This window comes from Babylonia areolata, chromosome 1 (assembly GCF_041734735.1).
Source record: "Babylonia areolata isolate BAREFJ2019XMU chromosome 1, ASM4173473v1, whole genome shotgun sequence".
NCBI classification, from domain to species: domain Eukaryota; kingdom Metazoa; phylum Mollusca; class Gastropoda; order Neogastropoda; family Buccinidae; genus Babylonia; species Babylonia areolata.
This window is the reverse complement of record NC_134876.1, coordinates 2,825,709-2,831,977: the sequence shown is the minus strand read 5'-3', so window position 1 is coordinate 2,831,977 and position 6,269 is coordinate 2,825,709.

Here is a 6,269-nt window from a genome sequence, read left to right as displayed (position 1 = left end):
CTAGATAAGATAAAGACAAAAATACCAACATCGATTAAATCAGTGAAAGACGGTGGCTTGAATATTCCAGACATACGAAAGTATATAACATGCGCTAAAACTTTCATGGCTAAGAAAAATTATAACAAGCCATGCAACAACTTAACGTGGAGATGTTACCAGGAGGAGGGGGGGATGTGGTGGGGTTGGGGGGTGAGGGGGGGGGCGGAGAAACGCCACTGCCACCGGGTGCAGTGATGATGATGGTGGTAGTGGTGGTGGTGGTGGTGTGTGAGGGAGAGAGAGAGAGAGAGAGAGAGAGAGAGATGGCATCGCGGGCGGCGCGAGCGAGTATGATGGACAGGGGAAGGGGAGAGAAAGGGGCGTGGCGTAGCTTAAGCACTTGGAACCCCCGCGACGGGGGAGGTGGGGGCGGGGTGGGGGAGGTGATGGTAGCGGGCCACGGATCCAGCAAGAAGTAGCGTAGCTATCCTTATAGCATGAGTGAACAGGCTGGGGGCGGGGGAAAGGGGCAGGGAGCAAGGTACAGCCAAGAGGTAGGGAGGTAGCAACAGTGACCAAAGATCACTGAAGAGATGGCATCGTCGCCTTCCTCTTTCACAACGCACGCGCGCGAGCCGCCCGCGCTGCCTCCAGACCACCCCCCACCAACATCACTGATTCCACCCATCGTTAACCTTTTCTCTTCAAATTGACTTTTACTGCTGTCTTGCACTGGCCATTATGTTGTACGAAATCTGTCTTTCAGTATCGGGAATTTGTGACTTTCCAATGCTCATGCATAAGCTGATATTTCCATTGATTTTTTTTTTTTTTTTTTTTTTTTTTTAATGTTCACTGTTGATGTTGCAATTTTCGTTTATACTTGTGTTCCCATTCATCTTCATGAGGGACCCAGGCCTAAAATAAACCTCTCTCTCTCTCTCTCTCTCTCTCTCTCTCTCTCTCTCTCTCTCTCTCTCTCTCACTTTGTTGACTTTGAAAAGGCTTTCGATTCTATTTCCAGAAAACTTTTATGGCCTGTTTTGTTGAAAAATGGAATCAGTGGTAAGCTGTATCTTTGTGTGAAAAGTATGTATAATGAAGTGAAAGCGAGAGTGAGATCGGGGGCAAAATTATCAGATTGTGTGAATTGTATTCGTGGGGTTAAGCAAGGGGATGTCTTTAGCCCTGTCTTGTTTTCACTTTTAATTAATGAACTAGCGTTAGCAATTATGCAAAATGGTCAACATGGTGTTACTTTCGATTTGATTGAAATGTTTGTTTTACTTTTTGCTGATGACATGATTCTGCTGTCTATAACAACAGTTGGTTTACAGCGACAGCTTAACAGTTTAGTACACTGCGGCAACTAATTTACAGCTAAAAGTAAATATGGATAAAACAAATATTATTGTTTTTCGTAAGGGAGGGTATTTGGCAAGAAATGAAAGATGGTCATATGGAAGCGAAAGAATAACTGTCGTAAATGCATATAAATACATTGGGATTTATTTTTCAACAAGACTCAGTTTCAACTTTGCATGTCAAGACATTGCTAATAAAGCAACAACAACAACAAACAAAAAAAGCAGTTATTTTGATTCTTCATATTTTGTATAAAGTAGACTGTAGTTCTTTTAGTGTATTTGTTAGATAATTTGATTCGCACGTTCAGCCAATATTACAGTATGGAGCAGAAATCTGGGAACTGGAAACTAGGATAGTAACAGAAAAAATACACTTGTTTGCATTGAAACGTTTTCTTAATGTAGACAATCGAACTCCAAATGATCTTGTTTATGGTGAACTGGGGAGATACCCTATTTATCTAAATTCTTATATCAAATGTATTAAATACTGGCTAAAGTTGACTAGAATGAATGAAAACAGATATCCATTTAAAGCATATAAAATGTTATATAGTTTAGATAATAATGGTAAAAAGACTTGGGCAACGAGTGTTCGTCAGTGTTTAAATACATATGGTTTTGCATTTGTATGGGATAATCAAGGGGTGGAAGATATTGCAGGTTTCTTAAAGTGTTTCAGACAACGTATTATTGATTGCAGGTGGCAAGATTGGCATGATCATATACAAACTAGTGATAGATTCGCACAGTTTAGACTTTTTAAAACATCGCATGTGATTGAGCCATACATTGAGTTAGGACTGAACAGATATATAAAATGTACACTGACAAAATTTAGATTTGGTATTTCTAGTATTGCTTCTCATAGTTTCAGGTATAGCATTCTAAATGAACCCATGTATACATGCCGTTTATGCAGTTCGGGTAAAGAAGATGGCATAACTTAGCCATATATATATATGAAGGATTGAAGAGACTACGTACAGTTATCCCGTGAATGTTGTTGAATATTTGTGTGGACTATTTTAGGTGATATGGTTGATATTGTGCTAACAATTTTTGGTTGATCTGAATCGTCTACTTACTGTGTCATGTCATTTTCTAATTATTATTTATCAATGAATCCCCCTTCAGTAAGGGGGTCTGGCCTTATCTGAATAAAACATTCGTTCGTTCTCTCTCTCTCTCTCTCTCTCTCTCTCTCTCTCTCTCTCTCTCTCTCTCTCTCACTGTGTGTGTGTGTGTGTGTGTGTGTGTGTGTGTGTGTGTGTGTGTGTGTGTGTGTGGATTAAACTAATGCCTTCTACTCACATCGATTCTTTCAACGTGTATGCATAAGTCTTGTTCTTATTTTTTTTCTTATTGGACACAACTTCAACAAGACATGCTTGATGCCCTTCCCATGCTTTTTGTGTGTGCTCTTGCTGTGCTGTTTCTTTGAACAAAAAAATGCTTAAAGCAAACTCATGGGAATTGTATTAATTTTGAAAATGTCAATTTGACACACACACACACACACACACACACACACACACACACACACACACACACACACACACACACACACACACCTCTAATGGTAGTTGTATTAGTTTTGAACATGTCAATTTGTCACACACACACACACACACACACACACACACACACACACACACACACACACACACACACACACACACACACACACACACACACCTAGTTTGAAAACTGTAAAAGGAAAGCGAGCAGAGCCATTTCACAACATCCCATATAATTATACAAATGGGGAATTTTATTTCCCACCCCCACCCCCTCCACCCTCCTCCCAATCCAACTGACCTTGTTGTGGTGGTCTAGGTGCTAGTCTTTCGGAGGAGACAATAAACCGACGGCCCTGTAAAAGAACCCACGGCAACAACAAAAACAATTGTCCTCTGTGTATATTTTTTTCTAGAAAAATCCAACAATCTTGAGGATACGAAAACAAGAAGAAAAAAAAGAAAAGAAAGAAGATACAGGTGGCTCTGCACTCTTCCAGCCGAAAGCAGCTCGAATTCTACACTGAGAAATCTGTTGTGACAAAAAGTAACACAACACAACACAACACAACACAATACAAGGATGAGTATCAAGATTGTAATTCTCTTCGGGCCTTCATGGAAGTGACTTAGGAGCGAACACAGTACAACTTTATTCACAAGTGACCGCCTGTCTTTCTTTAGACGCTGACGAGCTTTGTCTTAAAGTGAATAGAATCGTACTGTGTTCGCTCGTAAGTCACTTCTTGTTGTTTCAAAGATACCGATGCAGAACTCAGACCGTCAACACATGAAACCGGCCAAGCAACGAACAAAGTGAGCTTAAGGATACTCATTTTCAATCACACAGAGACACGCATTCGTACCGTGAGAGCAACTGAGTGCCCATCAGGCGAGCTGGGAGGTGGCGAATCGGGACCACCAATTTCCTGTCATAGGCGACGGCCGAGTGGTTAAAGCGTTGGACTTTCAATCTGAGGGTCCTGGGTTCGAATCTCGGTAACGGCGCCTGGTGGGTAACGGGTAGAGATTTTTCCGATCTTCTAGGTCAACATATGTGCAGACCGGCAAGCAGAAGATCAAATACTCACGTTAAAGATCCTGTAATCCATGTCAGCGTTCGGTGGGTTATTATAGTGGAAACAAGAATATACCCAGCATGCACATACCCGAAAACGGAGTATGGCTGCCTACATGGCGGATTAAAAACGGTCATACATGACGTAAAGGCCCACTCGTGTACATAGGAGTGAACGTGGGAGTTGCAGCCCCCTCGTGTACATAGGAGTGAACGTGGGAGTTACAGCCCACTGGTGTACATACAGTGAACGTGGGAGTTACAGCCCACTGGTGTACATACAGTGAACGTGGGAGTTACAGCCCACTGCTGTACATACAGTGAACGTGGGAGTTACAGCCCACTGGTGTACATACAGTGAACGTGGGAGTTGCAGCCCCCTCGTGTACATACAGTGAACGTGGGAGTTACAGCCCACTGACGTGTACATACAGTGAACGTGGGAGTTACAGCCCACTGGTGTACATACAGTGAACGTGGGGGTTACAGCCCACTGGTGTACATACAGTGAACGTGGGAGTTACAGCCCACTGCTGTACATAGGAGTGAACGTGGGAGTTGCAGCCCACTGGTGTACATACAGTGAACGTGGGAGTTACAGCCCACTGGTGTACATAGGAGTGAACGTGGGAGTTACAGCCCACTGCTGTACATAGGAGTGAACGTGGGAGTTACAGCCCACTGGTGTACATACAGTGAACGTGGGAGTTACAGCCCACTGGTGTACATACAGTGAACGTGGGAGTTACAGCCCACTGGTGTACATACAGTGAACGTGGGAGTTACAGCCCACTGGTGTACATAGGAGTGAGGTGGGAGTTGCAGCCCCCTCGTGTACATAGGAGTGAACGTGGGAGTTGCAGCCCACTGGTGTACATAGAGTGAACGTGGGAGTTACAGCCCACTGGTGTACATAGGAGTGAACGTGGGAGTTACAGCCCACTGGTGTACATACAGTGAACGTGGGAGTTACAGCCCACTGGTGTACATACAGTGAACGTGGGAGTTACAGCCCACTGGTGTACATACAGTGAACGTGGGAGTTACAGCCCACTGACGTGTACATACAGTGAACGTGGGAGTTACAGCCCACTGGTGTACATACAGTGAACGTGGGGGTTACAGCCCACTGGTGTACATACAGTGAACGTGGGAGTTACAGCCCACTGGTGTACATACAGTGAACGTGGGAGTTACAGCCCACTGGTGTACATACAGTGAACGTGGGGGTTACAGCCCACTGGTGTACATACAGTGAACGTGGGAGTTACAGCCCACTGGTGTACATACAGTGAACGTGGGAGTTACAGCCCACTGGTGTACATACAGTGAACGTGGGAGTTACAGCCCACTGCTGTACATAGGAGTGAACGTGGGAGTTGCAGCCCACTGGTGTACATACAGTGAACGTGGGGGTTACAGCCCACTGGTGTACATAGGAGTGAACGTGGGAGTTACAGCCCACTGCTGTACATAGGAGTGAACGTGGGAGTTACAGCCCACTGGTGTACATACAGTGAACGTGGGAGTTACAGCCCACTGCTGTACATAGGAGTGAACGTGGGAGTTACAGCCCACTGGTGTACATAGAGTGAACGTGGGGGTTACAGCCCACTGGTGTACATAGGAGTGAACGTGGGAGTTACAGCCCACTGGTGTACATAGGAGTGAACGTGGGGGTTACAGCCCACTGCTGTACATAGGAGTGAACGTGGGAGTTGCAGCCCACTGGTGTACATACAGTGAACGTGGGAGTTACAGCCCACTGCTGTACATACAGTGAACGTGGGAGTTACAGCCCACTGGTGTACATACAGTGAACGTGGGAGTTGCAGCCCCCTCGTGTACATACAGTGAACGTGGGAGTTACAGCCCACTGACGTGTACATACAGTGAACGTGGGAGTTACAGCCCACTGGTGTACATACAGTGAACGTGGGGGTTACAGCCCACTGGTGTACATACAGTGAACGTGGGAGTTACAGCCCACTGCTGTACATAGGAGTGAACGTGGGAGTTGCAGCCCACTGGTGTACATACAGTGAACGTGGGGGTTACAGCCCACTGGTGTACATAGGAGTGAACGTGGGAGTTACAGCCCACTGCTGTACATAGGAGTGAACGTGGGAGTTACAGCCCACTGGTGTACATACAGTGAACGTGGGAGTTACAGCCCACTGGTGTACATACAGTGAACGTGGGAGTTACAGCCCACTGGTGTACATACAGTGAACGTGGGAGTTACAGCCCACTGGTGTACATAGGAGTGAGGTGGGAGTTGCAGCCCCCTCGTGTACATAGGAGTGAACGTGGGAGTTGCAG